The 20,099-nt window shown below is 44.1% G+C and overlaps 1 long non-coding RNA gene across 1 annotated transcript in view; it reads right to left on the reverse strand.

The window, feature by feature from the left end:
- The window catches only part of LOC140600290 (uncharacterized), a 142,929-nt gene that overhangs the window by 109,912 nt on the left and 12,918 nt on the right, over nt 1-20,099 (reverse strand). Inside the window, exons 2-5 of the long non-coding RNA XR_012003557.1 lie at nt 8,959-9,098; nt 2,958-3,045; nt 2,074-2,182; nt 296-435 (exon numbers count right to left, since the gene is read on the reverse strand). This is a non-coding gene — a long non-coding RNA (uncharacterized lncRNA). The remainder of the gene's footprint in view (nt 1-295; nt 436-2,073; nt 2,183-2,957; nt 3,046-8,958; nt 9,099-20,099) is intronic.

Genomic DNA, 20,099 nt, shown 5'->3' on the forward strand with positions numbered 1-20,099 from the left:
AAAGAAAGAAAGAAAGGGAGGGAGGGAGGGAGGGAGGGAGGGAGGGAGGGAGGAAGGAAGGAAGGAAGGAAGGAAGGAAGGAAGGAAGGAAGGAAGGAAGGAAGGAAGGAAGGAGGAAGGAATAAGAGACACCCCCCCCCACCCCGGTCAAAACATGAAAAAATAGGCAATTTTCCCAAAAAGCCATTGCATAGGTTAAAATCGCCCCAGGGAATGTTTAACTTGTTCCTTGGTCATTTATTTGAGCTTTAGGCCACTCCTGGGCTGTGGTGCTTAATGGAAAGAGAGTATTTACCTTAGCAACTGCAGCAAACCCGGGATCCAGCAGGCATGCTGGGAGGACACAAAATACCTTCACGAAGGAGGCCATCAGCTAAGAAAATGTCAGGTTTCGCATTTGGGGAGGCCATCAAGGGATCTTTTAAAAATATTTTTCTGTTAATGACGGTTGAAGGTGGAGAAAGAGAAAGAGAAGAAAAAGGCACACTCAAGTTTCCCTTCTATTTTTCATCACCACCCCTGCTTTCGCCTTCTCTTCCTCCTCTCATGAAGAGCCTGCAAGCAGGTAAGGCAGACTGGGTAAAAAAGATCATTTGGGAATTGGGGTTCAGAAAGCAATGCCTCTCTTCATGCCACCTCGTGCATATATGAAACTCCATATAAAATCCTAAAGGTCATTTTCCCCATGAGCCAAAAGGTAAAAGGTATCCGTGCATATACTCTGGCAACTCTCCATGACCAGTCACCTGATCCCCACATGTAAATGGACATTTCACTAGCCTGTGTCTAATATCAGGCCTACCGTACATATACCCGTAGGTGCGTACACATATACATGTGCACACACACCCCAGGTAGCCCTCTTATATTCAGGAGCACAAGAAGCAGTCTACTATTTAGATGCAGCCAACTGGACCAGATAACACAACTGGCCTGGGGTGTTAGGGCCCAGATCACGAAAAGAGAAGCAATGAGCATTTTTTTTTTTTTTACCATTGGGCATTTATACGTTCCTAGGAGCTGCTAGGAACAGAGCTCTCTGCCTGTTGACTTAGCATAAAACGAAAGGCCAGGTTTTCCCAGCTTTTCATGGGGAGGTTGCTAATAAATGAGGGAAAAGGAATGCTGAGAATAGTAGGGGATGAGAGGGGGTACTGGCTGGGAGGGTAAGGTGTAACTCCAGAGGGAAGATACCATGTGGAACTCTTCTCTCAAGCAATGGAAAGGAGGATCAAACCCACACCTCATCTCCCCCCACATCACCATTTCAAATGCGGTATTCAGCCTTAGAATCTAGTCTTCAGCACTGGCAACAGAGTGCACATCTGTGTTTTTAGGACCATATTAGCAAACGCAGCCTCTGTGTTCAATAAGATAGGCTAGACTCAGGAACAAATGAACCCCAAACACAGTGGCCTCATACAACAGAAGTTTGTTTCCTGCTCACACAAGATCTTGGGAGAGTGCTCTGGTCTGTGAGCATCTCTCTCCCACACCGTCTCTCAAGGAACCAGGCTCCTTCTGTCATGTGGCTCTGCCATGCTTTAAAGTTTCATTTCCCTACAGTCCATGAAACAGGAAAAGAACATGGAGAGTCTTGACCTGGAAGGGATGCACTCCATGTCCACCCACATCCCTGATGAGAAACTGTCATGTCTCTACGTGGGACAGAGACTTGTAGCACCTTCTCAGTGACAACTCTATAACATGGAAAGGGACTATCTTTTCCACAGTAATTCAGAATCTTACATTCCCAGGAAAAGTCTTGGTTTGGACACAGTGAATAAGAGACTATGGTCATTTAAAAGCAGGGAGGTGGGACATCCGGGTGGCTCAGCAGTTGGGTGCCTGCCTTTGGCTCAGATCATGATCCCAGGATCCGGGATAGAGTCCCACATCAGGCTCCCTGCAAGGAGCCTGCTTCTCCCTCTGCCTGTCTCTGCCTCTCTCTCTCTCTCTCAGTGTCTCTGGTAAATAAATAAATAAATTTTTAAAAAAATAAAAATAAAAAAAAATAAAAATAAAGGTGGAGAGGTCATCAAGGAAGAGGGAGGCCAAGTACAAGTTACCTACCTCCCCTTGATTTGTTGATTTGATTGGTTGCTTTGTGCATGAGCGGTGTCTCAACTGTCTCCCACCCCATCGTAGGCTTGACTAGGTATGAAGATTTTTCTTGGTTCCACTGTCAGGAAAAAGTGAAGTCCAAGTGTATCACTGTCTGCAGGGCCCTGTTCTACCTGGTCTTAACTTACTTCACCAGTCTCCTCCCTAGCCTCCTCCCACCCCATCATTCAGCCCACATACCAGCCACATCTAGCTCCTTCTGCTGCCCAAGCCCACCATGCTCTGTAATACCTTTGCACCCTGCACACTGTTTTCTCTACATACAATGCGCTTTCCTCACTGCTGTGCTGGCAAAACTTCTCACACCATTCAAGGTGCAGCACAAACATCCCCTGTTCCCTCTTTTCTCATTCCATGATCCTTTGAACATACATCCATTAAAGCACTTAACATATTGCTCAATGTCAGGAGCGTCTGTCTCTGATTAGACCAGCAGTTCTCAACTGAAAGTGATTTTGCCCCCCAGGGGTCATCAGGAGATGTCTGGAGATATTTTTGATTGTCATGACTGAGGGTGAGGCAGAGTGGGGAGGGGGTGCTATTGGCATCTAGTGGGCAGAGGCCAGGGATGGTTGTTAAACATCCTACAATGCACAGGAAAGCGCCCAACAACAAAGAATTATCTGGCCCAAAATGTCGATAGTGCAAAGGTTAAGAAATCCTGAATTAGATAGCAAGTTCGTTAGGGTAGGGACATTCCATATTTTCAGAATCTCTTCATGTTGCCACAAGGCTAACAATGCACGCAGTAGGCTCATCATAAATGTTAGATGGAAGGAGAGACACATGGACCAACACCAGAGCAGACTGAAGAACAGTGAAACTAAGCTTACCTCCTGAGATGCTATTGGCACGTAAAGATGTGGAATCGCCAAACCTAGAGCTTCCATAGCCAGAGAACTACTGGCTAAATTGCAGGAGCTGCCAAAGAGAAACTTCAGAAGGAAAAGCACTCTTCCTGGAGGTTATCTCCAAATTAGGCATTTAGCTAAACACATTAGACATTATTTCAATACATAGTTCAAACTTTGGTTTCTTTCTCTCCCTCCCTCCCTCCCTTCCTATCTTCCTTCCTTCCTTCAACTTATATTCTGCTTCGTGATTTGTATAAATTATGTTTATCAATATACATTCTGAACTTCGTTTGTTCTACTTTGTGCATCTTCATACACTTTAGTCCTTGGAGCTATGAGGGGCAAAGTGTTCCATAAACTGGTTAAAAAGCATATTTTCAGCAATAACATATTTTTTAGACCAGACTTATTTAACTGAGGTTTGCCTGCTCTATGCCAGAGTAGGCAAGAACAAAGTAGGTGATTATTAGATCTAACCTGCTGTCACTCCTATGGTGTCTCTATACCAGGCCCTGCAGAACTTCCAGTTAAAGAAGTAGTGGCAGTACAGGAGCCATCCCCTCCTCGTCCCATGGACCACAGGTGTCTGTCTTCCGTTGCCAAACTAACCGCAACACAAGGGTCAGAGAGCAACCCTCACTCACTGGCTACTTCATGACTGTGGCCCAGGAACTCTATCGCTGGCAAGCTCAGAGGCCTGCAAAGCTCTCTCCCTGTGTGTGTCCCACATGCCATTGTGCCCAGTGAAATCTTCAGGATTTTGACAAGCATGTTCAGCTGAGTGAATTGGCTCAGGCCAATTCCAAGTTTTTACCAAACAAAATCTCTGTGCCAAGCACCGTGCTCAAAGCTGGAGATTTAAATAGAAATAAAGAACAGAACCATGGGGTGGGGGGTGGGGGGATGCAGACATGCTGACAACTAATTGCAGGGCTGTGTGTAAGCACAGTGATAACAGTAAGTATGTAGGGCCAAGGCGATAGAGCAGCCCAGCCCTGACCATGCATCACAGAGGAGAAAATGGTGGCTAGCTATGAGGGAGAAGAGGAGAGGAGGACACAGGCCCTCCTACAGCCTCAACAAAGTCCCCAGGCTTAGGTTCCTGACAATTTTAATGACAACCCTGTGGCTGGGCCTCCCCTTGGACGTTAGAGGGAACCAAGCTTCCCTTGTCCAAAGTCCCATGATTCCGTTTCATAGGAGGGGGTGGAGGTGGATGACTAAGTCAAGCCTATCAGGAGTTGAGCCCGCTGGGACCTGGGGGTCTCGTGCAGACTAAACATTTAAAACCCTGAACTCCCACAGATGTCAGTCTGGCTGGACGGCACAGTTGGACACCTCTGAATGGCCATCCACTCCCTGTCTGAGAATAAACAGGACCATGAACTGTTGGAATTTTTTTTGGTATGTGTGTGTGTGTGTGTGTGTGTGTGTGAGTGTGTGTGTGTGTTTCTTCTTTAAGGAAAGAAAGAAAATGGCATTTCCTTAACCCAGAGGTCAGAGGCTCAGCCCTTCCCACCTCAGCCCACACACACACCAATTCCCTCAGCCCCACGAGTGACTGCAGGAGTCAGACTTTCCCATGACTCTGTCCCTCCTCACCCGCACCCATCCAGATGCTATCAATGCTTCTGATCCTTTTCTTCCATGAAGACTCACCCTCATGTCTCTGGCTGAAGGGCCTCCTCCCTCTAGGAGTTATTATCTGTGCTTCAGATTTGTTCAAAACCTGAGATTTAACCTGAGGTATGGACTGCAGTGCCCTTTGTTGACTACCTAGAGCCCTGACCTGTCTCCCCGACATTACATTACACTGGGTGCATAAGTGGTGGCTCAAGGTGTCCACCTGAGGCTGGAGGAGTGGCCTCTTCAGTCCCTCCTGTAGTCCCTCTATGGTGGAGCTATTGCTCCAGAGGAGTCAGCTTAGCTTTTGTGCAGACTTTCCACATTACCACCCCAGCCCCAAATGAATCATTCAGTTTCACTGCATTAGCAATCCTTTATATACTACATTTCTTCTCAGATAACGGACAGAGATCTCTCAGGTAAGAGATAGAGGACCCAGGATCCAGCAGCGATAACCTCTTCCTTTTTTTTTTTTTTTTTAAGATTTATTTATTTATTTATGAGACATAGAGAGACAGGCAGAGACACAGGAGGAGGGAGAAGCAGGCTCCATGCCGGGAGCCCGATATGAGACTCGATCCCGGGACTCCAGGATCGCACCCTGGGCCAAAGGCAGGCGCTAAACTGCTGAGCCACCCAGGGATCCCCTCTAACCTCTTCCTACAAATGTCTGTCTGTACACTCTACAGCCTCTCCTTCTTACTGCCAAGGTAGCCGCAGCCACCTCAGCTCCAGCCCAGGGCCCTCTCCTTCTCCACCTCTCTTTGCCCCAAAGGAGATGCTAAACTGTGACAGCTTGAGAAGTCTGTAGGGAAGCTCCTGTGACATCTTCTTCCACTCAGTACCACCAGAACATCCTCAGGGAGGGTCTTAATCATGATGAAGAGAGAGTCCATTTTCAAACTTCCTGGAATTCAGAGGGGCCAGTGTGCACATCTTTAATTTAATTACTATTTATTATTTATCATCCCTTCATAAGCTTGGGAGCTTTGAGCCTGTACAGAATTAGACATGTGTACTACAAAGATCTGCAACTCAGAGTAAAACAGATTAATCACTGGCCTTCTCCCTGGTTTTTGTTTTGCTTTTGTTTTTGTTTTTAATTTTTAAGAAGTGTTTTTACCATTCCTGCTTCTCCCTAAAATGCATTTACCCTGAATTAACCTCACAGAAAAACTCCCTCCCCCAGGGAGCAAAAGGAGGGCAGGTATATTAACAGTCAACTCAGAGCTGACCTTTAACCCCCAGCCCTTTCATCAGAAGACTGACCATATATTAAGCAAAAGGGCCAGACCAAGGGCAGCTGCAGCCGCCTCTGGCCCCTCATCCTTATCACAGATCAGATGCCTCTTCTCCTGGGCTGGCTTCAATCCAGAAGCTCAGTTCAGCCAGTGCAGACAGTTCCCTGTGTCCAGGCTGGTTCCAGAATCCAGGATTCTTCCATTGCCCTCAAAAACAAACCCACTGGGGCACCTGGATGGCTCAGTGGTTGAGCGTCTGCCTTTGGCTCTGGATGTGATCCCGGGTCCTGGGATGGAGTCCCAAATCAGTCTCCCCACAGGGAGCCTGCTTCTCCCCCTGCCTTGGTCTCTGCCTCTCTTCTCTCTGTGTCTCTCATGAAAAAATAAATAAAATCTGGGATCCCTGGGTGGCACAGCGGTTTAGCGCCTGCCTTTGGCCCAGGGCGCGATCCTGGAGACCCGGGATCGAATCCCACATCGGGCTCCCGGTGCATGGAGCCTGCTTCTCCCTCTGCCTGTGTCTCTGCCTCTCTCTCTCTCTCACTGTGTGCCTATCATAAATAAAATAAAAATTTAAATAAGGGATCCCTGGGTGGCGCAGCGGTTTGGCGCCTGCCTTTGGCCCAGGGCGCGATCCTGGAGACCCAGGATCGAATCCCACATCGGGCTCCCAGTGCATGGAGCCTGCTTCTCCCTCTGCCTGTGTCTCTGCCTCTCTCTCTCTCTCTCTCTCTCTCTCTCTCTCTGTGACTATCATAAATAAATAAAAATTTAAAAAAAAAATTTAAATAAATAAATAAATAAAATCTTAAAAAAAAAAACAGAGCCATTGCCAAGACCTAGATGGCAAAGCCAGTCAGGACACTTGATCTGCTATAGAGAGGCTGTGGGGTAGATTGAAAGATGTTTATGGGATGTGGCTGGAGCTACTGGATCCTGGGACCTCCCAGTCCATTTTTATCAGATCTCTACCCCTCACCTGAGAGAAATGTAGGTATATAAAGTATTGTTAATGCAGTGAAACTGTGGAGGCTGGGGGAGCTGCATGGACAATTCATATAAATTAGCAACAGTTCTAAGTTGCTCTTTACACAAGTGATGAGGCAGTCACTCCTCAAGGTGATTTTATTATTCAAGGAAGGTTGCTACACTCTCCTAATCCCATCTTCCCAAAACACCCTTTTCATCTTTCAATTTGATGCCTAAAATCCCTTCCATAAATTAGAAAGCCTTTATTCCACAACGGGAGCTGAAGCTACAGAATGCCTCAAGAAGTAACTCATTGGCTTTAGTTCATGCCCACAAGGCGTAGATGGCGTCTAGGACTGGCCTCTGGGGAAATTTCAGTGGGAGGGCCAGAAGGCATGGAGGCAGCAACCTCTGACGGGAAGAATCTGATATTTGGAATTAGACAGACCCGGATTGAAATCCTGGCTTAACCCCATACTAGCTGTGTGATCTTGGCTAAGTTACTTAATGTATCCAAAGATGAGCTTCTTCATATGCAAAATATTCAACTCACTGGGTTAGACTAAAAAATAAAGGTAATGGCATAAGTAAAATGGCTAGTGCATAAATGGTCAGTGGAAACTCCAAAAACAGAAGGGGAGGAAAAAAGAAAATGGTCCTTTACTTGTTTTACCATTGAACCCAGAATCAGTATTAACCCCTCTTGAGATATAAATAGGAACTCATTAGTAAAATCAGCTGAATAACTGGGAAAACCACACGCTCATAAGGGATTTAAGTGACAACCCTACTTTGATCTATATTCTACACCAGGTGTCAGCACATTTTTCCTGTGAAGGGCCAGGTGGTAAATATTGCTGGCTTTGAGGGCCAGTCTCTGTCACAACTACTCAACTCTGCCACTGAAAGCAGCCAGAGACTTAGATAGACATAGATCCATAAAAGAACAAGCATGTCTGTGTTCTAATAAAAACGGTATTTATAAAAGCAGGCAATGCTCTGGATTTGGCCCCTGGGCTATAGTTTGCTGACCCCATTCTCTATCAACAAGTCCTTCATTTTGTGGCTTCTTTTGAGCATCACAGGGCTACCTCTAAAGATCCACCACAGTCCAGACTAGAGTCTAGAAGACTCCAGCCTCCATACTGGAATTAAGGAGAACAGAATCTTGGGCACATTCACCAGTTTCTTAAGCCCTCCAGACTGCCACTAGGTTGAGTAAGTCCATCTTTGTTAGGGTTTTGGTGGTTTTTGCTAATACTTGGGGAAAATGTGCTGAGTCCCAACCCCAGACTAACTGGTCATGTGAACTGAAGCTCGGTTTACCTTCCTCAGGAAAGAATCATAGGTAAGGGTGGCAAACAATGTGACAAGCAATGTATTCCCTTCCTGGCCTTTATGTCAGGGCATGCTGAAACACAGCCATGAGCTAGAGCAGATGCCATCAGTCTGTTTTGCAGATCTAAATCCTGAGATGGCAGGAATGAAGAGATTTACCTGCTCAAGATCTGATGGCTAATTGTGGCTAATTCGTGACAGAGTTAGAAATGAAATCCAGTTCTTGCTCCCTTTACCATATCACAATTTTTCTTGCTTTTTCCCTGATTTTAGGACTTTCAAAATTGACAGCGAGACAGTATCTCCCACACTGACAGGGACCAAAGTTTTCGAAGAACAACTAACAAATTAAGAAAGCTCATGTACATAGGAATTAGTGGCTTGCTGTGTGACTTGTGATGTCTCAGCCATATTGTGAAGATTATATCCACATCTTTAAAAACAACCTCTGCAGCCTAGAAACAGTGCTTGGGGGATCCCTGGGTGGCGCAGCGGTTTGGTGCCTGCCTTTGGCCCAGGGCGCGATCCTGGAGACCCGGGATCGAATCCCACGTCGGGCTCCCGGTGCATGGGGCCTGCTTCTCCCTCTGCCTGTGTCTCTGCCTGTGTCTCTGCCTCTCTCTCTCTCACTGTGAGCCTATCATATAAAAAAAAAAAAAAAAAAAAAAGAAACAGTGCTTGGGAGATACGGGGTGGGGTGGGGGAGGACAAGGCTGTGGCTTTTTTGCATGGTGGTTAGTTTCCCCAAATTGTTCCTGGCATCCCGTTTTTTCATGCAAGCAGATCATTAACCAGGCAAAACTGACCTTGATGCATTTAAGAACAACTGTCAAAATGGCAGCTGGTACAAACAGGCACTGAGCCTTCATATGCTTGAGAGTACTGCTTGGTTTCTGCAGGGATTCTTCCCACAATGCACCAAGCAGAAGAGAATTCCTCTCAGCTCCTAAAAGTAAGGCAAATCATGATTTGGTCAGGAGTGTTAGTTGATCGAAGAATTCAAGCCTCATCCTGAGCATGTTTGTTTTCCCTCTTCCAATACCCATTTTAAAACTCCGCCTTTGCCCCACGGATTTATGTATAAACCACTAACTCTTTGAAATAAGGGCTAAATATAAAGCTTAAGAAATAAATAATGACTAACATATATTGAGAGCCAAATTCACGTCAGGCACTTTGCATGCAATAACTCATACAATACTCATAATAACCTCACAGTCGAGTTATTATTATCCCCATTTTCCAGATGAGAAGTGAAGAATCTCAGAGAAGTTACCACTTGAATGACACTCTGGATTTGAACCCAGGTCTATGGGCTTCCAAGGTCCTCCTGCCCTTGCTGACTTATGCTCATTAATAGAGCTGCCCCTCTTTCATAAAGCTCAGATAAAGTTTCACAGGGAAACTGCTAATTCTGGTAGCTCACTCTCCCTCTCCCTGGTCTTCAAAACTCGGGGTGTCCAAAAGGTGAAGGAGGTAAGTGACTACAATATCCACCAGTCTTACCCTCCTTTATAAAGTGTTTTTGGGGAGACCCAGAGACACCAGACACAGAGAGGTGTGTCACTGCACCATCCCAGTAAGGATGCTCATGCAGAACAGCAATGCTTATGTGGGGACTGTAGTGATAGGGATAGATGTCCACAGGATGTAGGTGAAGATCAAAGCCACTGTGAACTCTGGTCCATAAGGTGCAAGGTAGGCCATGACTAGCCCACAGTACCCTGTTTATCCCCCACACGGAATAGCAGCAGATGGCCCCAGAACTCAAGAGTCTTCATTGCCACTCTCAAGCTACTTCGAACATGTCTGACTGCCCGGTTTTCATTCATCACCTCTGAAGTTTCAAGGCATGACCTGACCCTGGGCTGCAGACCCAGGCTCACCTTCAAGGTTGTGAGTAAGAAATATAATACCACTCCCTCCCCCCAGCCTCCTGTCAATCCCCAAGGCCCCAGACAGCCCACAGGAGCCCAGGAAGGGGTTGCAGACAGGCCTAACCAGGGAGGGAAGGGAGCACATGACCCTCCAGGGCTTTTCATGCCACCACATGAAAAAAAAAAGGTGATAGATCAAATTTCATTCATTTCTTCTGATTTATGGAAAGCAAGTCTCAGAGTTTGGGCAGGAAGGCAACACAGAGAAAGGTCCCTTAGGTACAGAAACCCAGACAGCCTGGTGTACGGAGGGGAGGGCGAGTGACACACTGTTTGACAAAGGTGTCATATGATATTAAACACGGTCTCAGACCTGTGAACACTGACCTTTGCCCTCTTTCAGTCCCACCCCTTTTTCCCCCAGCTTCCCCTCATTTCAAATCTGAAATGTAGATTTGGCTTGAATACAAAATACCTTTCACCCACCAGAACTGAACATTTGCACACCCGACTGCATTGAAATGATACAATGCTGGGGTCAGAGTAACACAAAATACTAGGACCACTAGACATAACACAGACTCTTTATTTCTAAACACCATTCTAGCAGTTCACAGTCCCCAACCCCCCACCCCAAGGCTCAAATGGAAGAGAATTTCATTTTATCTCCTCCTCAGGCTTGTTTTGCCTTCACTTTCACTATTCATTCAGTGTCTTGGTGCTTTCTTTTGGCTTTTATAAATATATATATGTATATATGTGTGTGTGTATGTGTATGTATGTATATATGTGTGTATATATACACATATATGTGTGTATGTATATATGTATGTGTATATACATATATACATACACACATATATATACACATATATCAGGACCTTATTTAAAGATCTTTGTCCAGCCTCTTGAAAATAGCCCCAGCTAGGGGAAGGTACCTTCAGAAAGGGTGTGGAAATCTGTTTGCAACTTTCTAGAGTGTAATTCTAAACCACAAGGAAGAATATCCTTCCGCCCTGTGCAGCTGAAAATTTTAACAAACCACAACTGCTTTTTCCACTCAGAGGCAAGACATCCCTTCCAGCTGAAAAACTAGATTCTGAAGAGAAGGACCTATAGGAAGATTAATCACCAAGAGGATATCCTCTCCTCCAAACACTTACCTTTGAGTTCTGAGTGTCTAGTTGTGTGTGTGTGTGTGTGTGTGTGTGTGTGTATGAGGGAGTATATAGACATGTGCATGCATATATATATGTGTGCACAAGTGAGTAAGTACATACAAGAGTGAACAAGTGACTTATGTGTGTGCAAGTGCTGTATGCATGTATGTAGATGTGCGTGTTATGTGAATGTATTTATGAGAATATATTCAACTATATGTGTGTGTTGGTGTGAGTTTATGAATAAGTGGGAACATGTGAGTGCATGTTCATGCAAGTGAGTGTACATGTGTATGTGTGAGTGTACTAGTGTTTGTCAGAGTTGGTGCACATGCATGTGTGTGCATAGTAATGTGTGTGTGTGTGTATGCCTAGGTTTTTAAGGAAGTAACCCAGCATCTAATTAATCAGCTGGATTAGGAGCCTATTGGCTACATCTGGAACCTGCCCTCCACCCCTTGCTCCATAAATCAGGCAAGATTGGGATTGAAGTACCTGGAGGTGTGCAATGAGCTGAGGGCCACAGAAAACACAAAGCAGCAAACACTCTGGGGAGCCACTTCTGTTGTTGAAAACATTCAGATGTTTGTAAACTTGACCTTGAGTCCCTGGAAAAGCCTACCACAGGAGGGAAAGCCTATGGCAAGATGAGGCCATGTTCTAAATGAAGCAGGAGACAGCATGGGATTCAGCAGAGCTGCTTGATTGCCCAGCTCCTTAGCTGGTCAATCTGCCCCAAGTTTACTAGATCTCCACAGGAAACAACCACCCTGGATCAAGGAAAAGCTGCCCAGCCACAGGGCCTCCTACATTTCTACATTTGTGGGGCAAATGACTGATATATCCTAATGCATCCAAACTGCTTCAGCCCTCCTAAAACCTTCCCCATTCCACCTCTACCCAAGCATCTGCTCCATCTCATTTGTCCCCAGCATTCGACCCACCAAATGACAAAAGACTCGGAATTAAATTTTCCTTTTTTCCCCACAAATTTATGTTCTTCACTACCCGCTTATATTTCTAATCTCCTAAACTCATTTAATTATGTCCAGAGTAATTAAACTTGCTATCAGGGGGCATCTGGAAGGAAAGTTAATACATTTTAATTTGACTTATACAATGAATAGTCGATCCCACATACAGTGTGGGGGGAGGTGCTTGTACACACACATTCTTGCATAATATGCTCATGGGGATCCTGGGTTGCAGGAGGTTCTCATGGTGGGAGCTAGGAGGATTCACCCAGACAAGCTAGGAGACCACGAACACCATGTGGACAAGGCCTTGGGGTGAAAAGGGATTAGTGGGGAGTATTAAAAACCAGGCAGGGTGGGCTTTCAGAATTTCAAACACCCTTTTGACAAAACAAAGTCCCTGAGATTTAAACCAAAGATCTTCCTCACTAAGAATTGAAGATTTGTAATTCCTTTAAAAGCAGAAGGGGGGAGATTTAAAAAAAAAAAAAAAAAGTGTGGCTTGTACTGAGCCTGCCTCTCAAACTGAATTTTTAATGAAGGCTTTTTCCTAAACTAGCCTGGCAGGGAAAGGTGAGCATTAGCAAAGGTCCTACATGACCCACCTCAGAAGGACTAAGAGATGGAGTACTGGCCCACTGTAGGTACAGACGGTGTTTCCATCTACAGGCATGCCAGGCTGTGCTCACACCTTTCTTAAACCAAGAGGAATAAGTACGCATAATTTACAAAGAACTTTGAGGCAGGAGGTCCTGCTCAACACTTAACAGGCTGTGTGACATTGAGCAAGTCCCTTCACCTACTGGCTCCCTGTGACCAGCTAGCCTCAATTTTGTCATCTGTGAAGTGCAGGGTTGAGCAGGAAGCTTGCCAAAGTCCCTCTAGCCAGGATACTCTGATTCTATCCCTTCTTACTTCAGACTTCCCCAAGGAAATGTGCCTCCTGGTGAGAAAGGGTTGTAGGCCAAGATCGGCTGGCAGTAGAGTTCCCCAGCAAGGGACATTAATCCACAAGGGGACAGTTAGCATAACTGAAATTTAATCAAATAAATGGCTAAAACTTAATTGTTAAGTGGGAGCCTGCCTATGCCATCTGACAGATGGCACACTCCCTAATCCTACAGCTTACTGCACTGCTGGACGCCATCTGAGGGGCAGGGTGGGACCAAAGCGGTTCCTGCTCACCTCCCAATTGGCCCCGGACCACTCACGCTCACGGACTGGTGAGGCCACTTGTCACCAGAAGGCCCCATTATGCTAACAAGCAACCAAGATAAAACATTAACCATTTGAAGGGGCAAAAGATCCCTGATGGGAAAGACTCATGGTAAGAGAACACACCTCTCTGGAAACAGATGTCCTGATCCTATAACACAAATTGCAGTATCACATCCCCAAAATACAAGCCCTCCTATAAATCATTCAGGGGAGCCTGTTTCGTTTTCCTGTTCTGATGAAAGTGACCCATGTGTGGGGCTCAAGGCCAAAAGTGCTGCCACACTCGAGAAACCCCACACTTCCCCACAGCTTACTGTAAAGGTGCTGACCAAAAACCACCACAGCCGGAACCGCTTCCCCTGCTGCCCTGCACAAGTTGGCATTCCCCAGCCCTCCCCTCCTCCTGTGCCAACCTGACTAAGCCCTAAGGCTCAAGACACACAAGGCTCCCTTCTCTTCACCTTCCCGGGATCATCTCACATACATTTGGAAGCTAGGTCTCATCTTTGTATTTCCATACTGCTCCTTCTGCCCCTCATAGTTGGGCATTCTCTCTTATTCTACCCAACATCACTTGTTTCATGCCAACATGTTTTCTCTCTGTCCATCCTATCTTCCATAATCAATCTTACTAAGGTATGATTCACATAAATAAAGCTCACCAATTTTCGGTGTGCAATTCAGAAAGTTCTGACAAATGTATAATCATGTAACCACCACCACAATCGTGTACATCATCTACATTCTCTCTCTCATCCTTTGGCAGTCAACCCCAGGCCCCCTGACTCTTGGCATCCTGTGATCTGTTTTCTATCACAATTGTTTTGGTCTTTTCTAGAATTTCCCCTACATGGAATCATTCAGCCTGGACTCTTGTGTCTGGCTTCTTTTGCTCAGCATAGTACCTTTGAGATTCACCCATATTGTCACAGGCACTGGTACTTCCATATTTTTATTACGAAGTAGAATTCCACTGCATGGCTAGACACAATGTGTTTGCCCATTCATTGGTTGAAGGTTTCCAGTTCTTCACCACTACAAATAATTCTGCCATGAACATTTACGTACAACTTTGCATCATACTCATATTTTCTCATTTCTCTCATCAGCAGAGAAATTGCTGGGTCACATGGTCAGTGTGTCTTTACCTGTAAAGGAAAGTTGCCCAGCTGTTCTACGGAGTGAGTGCACTATCTTGCATTCCCACAAAAGAGAGTTCCAGTTGCTCCACCACTGGTTGTTAATTTTAATTTTTGTCTTTTTAATTTTAACCATTTCATATATATAATGGTGTCTCCTATGGTTCTAATATCTCTAATGACTATTGAAGTTAAGTATATTTCTGGGTGTTTATTTGCCATTATGTTTATATCCTTTGGTGAAATGTCTGTTGTACAGATCTTTTGCCCATTTTTTATGGGGTTGTTGGTTTCCTTCATTATTAAGTTGTAAGAGTTCTTTAAGATACAAGTTCTTAATCAGATATATTTTTTACAAATATTTTCTCTCAGTTTTATCTTGTCTTTTTGTCAAGTGTCTTTTGAAGAGCAATTTTCAATTTTGATAATGCTCAATTTATCAATATTATAGTTTGGTTGTGTGTGTTTACGTACTGTTTAAAAAAGTTTTTGTCTAACCCAAGATCATATAAATTCTTTCCCTCTGTTTTAGAGTTTTAGCTCCTACATTTAGATCAATTCAAGTTATTTTTGTGTATGGTGTGAAGTGAAAATTGAATTTTTTTTTATATATATGGTTTCTAATTACTCCAATTCATTTGATGAAAAAGTTATCTTTTCCTCATTGAACTGCCTTTGCATCTTTGTAAAAAATCACCTAATCATATGTGGTGTGGGCATCTAGTCCTGGACTCTATTCTGTTCTATTGATCCGCATGTCTATCTATACACGAACACCATAATGTCCTGATTATTCTAACTCTACACTAAGTCTTGAAATCAGGTAGTATAAGTCTGCCAACTTTGATTTTCTCCTTCAAAACTGTTTTGACTATTCTAGGTAATTGCATTTCTATATAGATTTTAGAGTCAGTTTGTCAATTTCAACAAAAAATCCTGCTGAGATTTTGATTGAAAATGCTTTAAATCTATTGATCAATTTCTCTCCCAATTATGTTTTAAGCTCCTGGAGGACAAGGAACCTATCTTACATTTCCCCATGGTTCCTGAGTGATGGTCAAATACCCACCTTCAGTGGAAATATGGCTATGCCTGGGTCAGGGAAGGCTGAGAGCAAAATGGGAGAAGGCACTGCTGAAGGAACACGGGTTAGGAATGGTGAGGAATCAAATGCAGACATGAAGACAACGAATGGGAACTCTTGGGTGGTGTCATATATCCTGGGACTGGGAGGAAAGTGGTTACTGGGAAGAAGCCAGTTTCTCTCATAGCCTATGTTTCACAATCAGGGCAAGTTCTAAGATGTCCAGAACTTGGAAATTCTAGAGGGAGAGGCTGGGGTTCTTAGAGGCTGGGATCAGGTAATCACTGAGAAATGGAATGGAACTTTACATTTCTGACTCCAGCTTCCACCTAGCAAGAGTTGGAAAGGGCTTAGAGATCATCTAGTCCATGTTTTACAAGTGAACAAAACAAGAACTAGAGAGATTAAGGTCACACAGTTAAATTATGAATTAGTAGCACAATTAGGACTAAAAAACAATACAGGTCTTTGCCTCTAAGGTCAGAGACCTTTTCCATCATATCCGAGCCTCTTTTTTTTTTTTTGGCAATGCATATCCTCTCCTACCTGTCAACTAACACAGCCATTTGCTTCCAAAGCTGGAACTCTAAGAAGTTAATCGGATGGTTGTTCCAAAAAGTCAGAGGGTGGTCTATGGTCTCCCTACGTGCTAATCTCCCTTTTTATCCACCCACCAGGAGAAGTCATTCTTGAGAAACCTTAGTGGCTTCTCTTCAAAGTGCCCACTACAATCAAACTCCCATTCTCTGCTCTTTGCTTCAAGCCAGGTTAGGCTTTTCCAGGTACTTTGGTGAAATGGGAAGGGCTCTTAGCCAGAAGTTAGGAGACCTGGTCTCTGAACCACCTGCCCCCAGCTCACTGGACAAATCAGTCAACTTCTCCAAACCATAGTTTTTTCTCCTCTGACAAATAAGAATAACACTTACACTATTGGCTTAAAACATTGTGAAGATACAGTGAATATAGAGTGGAAGTGCCCTCCAATATCTATCTATAAGCTGGAATATAGTAGAAGGTATGAGGATGAAGAAAACACACACCAAAAGCATGATGCCTCACTGCCAGAAGCAGAAATTACAAAGGAGGTTTAGGAACATGTCCTGTATGCATACTCTTTTTTTCCCTAGAATGGAACTCCTCTCTGCTTGTAGGAAAACTTGATTTGGTCCTTTTATTCCTGGTGTCTGTAGATCTGTATGTATGGGTGAGTAGACATCCCAACTCTCTGCCAATTTCCCCATCTCCCTCTCTCCATCTGGAAATAAAACCTGCACAGAATTATTTAAGTCATCTTTCCTCTGGCCTTGGAAGCCCCTCCCACTCCCAGGTAATTGTGCTGCTCAAGCCCTCAACTTGCAGCACCCCTACTCCAAAGTTAGGCCAGTGTCCTAGCCCATCTCTTGAGAGGCTTCCAGTCATGCCCCTCCTTTGCCTCAACAGCTATCTCCAACAATGCAGGGCTAAATTCCCCTGTAAATTGGCTATGGCTATAGAGTTCTGAGTCCACCCAAGTACAACTAAGAGGGAAAGAACCATAAAAGTCATCAGTGATCACCTCCTGGATATCAAACACTGCCCAGAGTAAAAACTCCCAGATAAAATTCAATCTCATTTCCAGAGACATGCTCCTTTTGCTTGCATTTCTCTTCCCTAGAAAGGAGATCCCCCTATTTCTGCTAAGACTAAACACTGCTCATGTGGAATAGCCTTCTTCCTGGTAATGCAAGACTCAACTCCCATTCCTAGAAGGCCCCAAATTCACTGCAACTGCAATTGACTCTAGGCTTTGCTTATCTATCCTGCTTGGAGCAATTTAATTACTAAATTAAGGTAATATCATTGTTTTTCTAACCACAAATGGTGTTAAAATGATCAATGTCACTAATGGGTAGCTTGATCTCTCTCCAGCCACCTCCCCCACCTGCCTTCTAACCCCTCCCCCCTCCCCCCAAGGAGAACCAAACTATCTCCTCTCCTAGTGAGAGTGCCACATTTCCATGCAAATTGAGTGTCCAGAGTGAATGAGGTGGGGGCGGTTCCCAGACTTTCTCCATGGCTGAGCTGCTGGAGTATTTGCATAATAAAATGCGTTAACAGCTTGGAATTAATCATAGCTGCTACCCTGGATGGCCTAAAGAACTATTTTCCAGGCCCTTATCTGTGAAAACTCTGGATGGCATTTGTAGGTAATGGAGCCTCTGTATATTTTTCTAATTATCATTACATTTTTCTATTTGTCTCCAAAATGTGCCCCCATCACAGAATATCATAAAATGCTGTAGTTTCCTAGGATGTTTTTATTACATAAAAATCCTTAAGCACTCAGTAAATTACACCATACATGCCTTTATGCACAAGATTACACTGGAAGAGAATGAGTAGATATTTATATGATAAAGTGGACAGAGTATAGACTTTGGAACCTAAACAACCCTGGTTTGAGTCTTCCTTCATAGATAATTGAGGGAAAGTCATACATCCTTGCTGAGACTTGGTTTCCTCTGCTGTAAAAAGGGGATGTGGTAGGCTGCCTTCTGGTATCCACACCCTTGTGTAATCTCCTCCCCTTGACGTTGGCTAGATCTAGTGGCTTGCTTCTAACAAAAAGAATATGGCAAAAGTGATGGGTTGTCAATTTCAAGACTGGGTTACAAAAGATTGTGACTCTTCTCTCTCAACTTGCTCACTGTGATGAAGCTGGCGACCGTGAGCTGCCCTATAGAGGCCCACAAAGCAAGGAACCTAAGATGGCCTCCAGGCAACAGCCGGTGAGGAACTGAGGTCCTCAGTCCAACAACCCAGAAGGAACTGAATCCTGCCAACAACCACTGAGAGAGCTTGCTCAGTTGAACCTCAAGAAGATTGCAGGTCTAGCCTGCACCTTGAAAAAGACTGCAGCCTCATGACAGACCCTTAACCCAACTAAGCTGCAGCTAGATTCCTGACCCATAGAAACTGGGAGACAATAAATTGTGTGTTGATGTCAATGTTAAGTTTTGGGGTAATCTGTTATATAGCAATAGATAACTCAAATAGGATGTCAAAGCATGTAAGCTACTTCACTGAAACCGTGACCTCCTATGAGATAGATAATAGGGCTTAAAATAGCACAGCACCATACAGATGTATATTATCACTTGTTTTTGACCCAATAAATCATTCACTTTCCTAAATGCTTAACTTGCTTTTTTGTCTGAACAGCCAAAGGAAGTTCTGCTTCCTCCAAATGTCCCAATCCATATATTTTCCAGGAATTCTCATCGCTGTTGCAATTTTCACTTTGGAGCTTAGGGTTTGTTTTGTCTGGATTGTGGGCAGGACCACCTCACAGAAGATAGTGGGTGACAACGATGGGAAGTTAATTGTCAGTTACAGGAAGACTGTCCCCACAAAACTATTCTTTGATGAACTTTGTCACAGACCAATTCCTACTGCTAATAAATAATAGTGGTTAAGAGTCAGAATGATAATATGATAACCATTTATTGAGCAACCATTATGTACAGGGAACTTTCCAAACATTCTTTCAGATCCTCACAACAATCCTGAAAAAAAATTCAGAGGGTATGGAATGCCTGGGTGGCTCTGTTGGTTAAGCATCTGCTTTCAGCTCAAGTCATGGTCTCCAAGTCCTGGGATGGAGCCCTGCTTCAGGATCCCCACTCAGCAGGAAGCCTGCTTCTCCCACCCTCTCCCTGCTCCTGCTCCTGCTCTCTCTTGCTATCTCTCTCTCAAATAAAAAAAATCTTAAAAAAAAAATCAAAGGGTTTAAGTCACTTGTTCAATACTTATTAGTTAGGATGCTTCAGAGATGACATTAGGACAGAACTCTTCTTGTTTGTATTTGATCCCTGTCTTTTATATATGTGTGCCTAAAAATTTTTTAAATAAAGTGAGAATTTTTTTTGTATCCTTTTTGTCCCACAAAACATTAACACTTTATCATGAGCATTTCCCATGTTATCCATCTTTTAAGATTATTTTTAAAGGCAGCATAATATTCCATTATGGAGCAGATTTCCCCTACCCTTATTTTTCAGTATTTAGGCTATTACCAGATGTTCTGCTTTCATAAATTATTCTGTGATAAGCATCCAAGATCATATCTCTGATGATTTTTGTAGAATAAAACCCGAGGAGTGGGACTGCCAGGTCAAGTTTATAAGTGTTTTTAAGGCTCCTGATGCATGTTGCCAAATTGCTTTCCTGAAAGGTTGTACCAATCCGTATTCCCAGGGAGATAAACACTTAACTTTGAAAGCAAAGGGAATTTTAACATGTGAGATAAGCTGGCACCTTGTTTAAAGAAACAAGTCCGTAAGTTCTCTGCAAAGGCCCTCTGAGAACCCTTAGGAACCAGTGGCTGAGGAAACACTGTTCCGCCTTCCTGACTGGCTGGTTAAATTCCCAACATCCCAGATGTCATTTTATTCACGGTTATAGGAGGGGATTGGGTGGAGTAAGAGGGGAAATAGAAGCATTTGCATGATAATAA

Source organism: Canis lupus, chromosome 11 (assembly GCF_048164855.1).
Source record: "Canis lupus baileyi chromosome 11, mCanLup2.hap1, whole genome shotgun sequence".
NCBI lineage: Eukaryota > Metazoa > Chordata > Mammalia > Carnivora > Canidae > Canis > Canis lupus.